Here is a 1,819-nt window from a genome sequence, read left to right as displayed (position 1 = left end):
TCTCTCTTTTATAAATGTACATTGAATAGCTTGAAGACTATCATGCACAGGAAGAATGAGGCATATGATTCAAAGAAAGCAGAAAATGATTACCATGCCTCATATTACCGTATAAAGAGATTCACACTTACATTCTACGTATGTACTTTTGTTTATGATTCACTTTAATATACATTGAACATGTGTGTTATGTACGTGTAACAAAGTTCTCATATCATAGGTTTTGGCTTACAAAATTTTATCCACATCAAATAAGTTCATAGTCATCAAAGTCTGCAAGGTTGCAATTCCTAGAATTCTTTGATGGACTTGTTCTTGTACTTCATCTTATAAATCATTGAGCAATTATGTTTTCCAACAAAAAAAGTAAGTAATCGATTGCTTCTGACTTGCTCATTTGTGTATAGTTTCATGAATTATGACTTGCTTGTTTGTTTATGTACATACTATTGTTGTGTCGAGAATTGTACCTAGTGCATAGGAGATAAGGTACAAGGAAGACAGACTGGAAGCACTTAATGTGGTTCATGTTGTTGAAGAAAAAAGGATTGAAGAGGTTGAACACTCTATCGATACTCACGGGTCCTTTTGGGGGCACGAAGAGCGTGAACCCTATGTAAATCAGCCAATAAATGTGCAATGTATAGAGTCAAAACCACATATACTGGTTAAGAATAACCCCATAAAGTCGGAGCCACATTTATTGGTTCAGACTAACCCCCTGAAGGGTAAAAGGGCACACGACGAAACATCAAATAAGCAGTAGAAGTCCTCAAGACATCGTCATTCCAAATCCTATAAGGTTCTTAGGGAGGAAATTGAAGAAGTTCGCAGAGATTTGGTAAATTTGACTACCATGGTCCGTCATATGGGAGAGACATTTAATGTCCAACGTCATCTAATGGGCTAACAACTGAATAAAATAAAGATGATAGTCCATCGTCTGAATAAGGCAGGTATTTCTGTACAGTCTTTTAAATATTCTAAAATGGTAATGATCGTTTATATGATTGTTTAGATAATCTAAACGATCATTTAAATATTCTTTAATGATCGTTTAAAATAATATTAAACGATCATTTGAATTTTCTAAACGAGCGCTTACATATTCTTAAATGATCGTTTAGAAAATATAGATAATTGTTTAAGATTATTAAACAATTGTTTAGATGGTCTTAAACGATCTTTTTGATTTTCTAAAAGATCGTTTACATATTCTTAAATGATTGTTTATGAAATACAGATTATCCTTTAAGATTATTAAACAATCGTTTAGATACTCTTAGTCGATTACCTCGCTTAACAGAATATTTCACTTGATTTGTTCAAGATAGTAATAATATAAGAACTCATCATGATGAGAGGGACAATAATGAGGGGATTTCTCATGATGATGATAATGATGGTGGTAATAATACAGAGGTTTATTCGACCAGTGCAGAAGATCCCCTTCATACCCACAAAGAAACCCACCATGGAGAATATCCCCCTTAGACCAGTGCAGATGAACATGTTAATGAAGAGCCAGTTGGGATGATTAGAGAGCAATCTAAAACTCAAGAACCGGCTCCAATATTTGAATTGATAGACACCGCCATCAATGATCCAATTGTTGATGAACAGTCAATTCATCAGACTACTAATGAAATACATGAACTCCCCACTCAAGCATTTAATCTTAGGGGCCATTTCGATTCGGATTCAGCCAAGGTTGTGGGGACTTCAGCTCAAAAGGATGCCACTGAAGTCAAGGTAAGGCTATTTCATGAATTAGTTATCTTAACACTGTACTATCACTGATTTATAATTTAAATGTAGG

The sequence above is a fragment of the Benincasa hispida genome, chromosome 12 (genome assembly GCF_027475165.1).
Source record: "Benincasa hispida cultivar pf3 chromosome 12, pf3_genome.v1.1, whole genome shotgun sequence".
Lineage (NCBI taxonomy): Eukaryota > Viridiplantae > Streptophyta > Magnoliopsida > Cucurbitales > Cucurbitaceae > Benincasa > Benincasa hispida.
The sequence above is the reverse complement of the archived record's forward strand: the minus strand, read 5'-3'. Positions refer to the sequence as shown.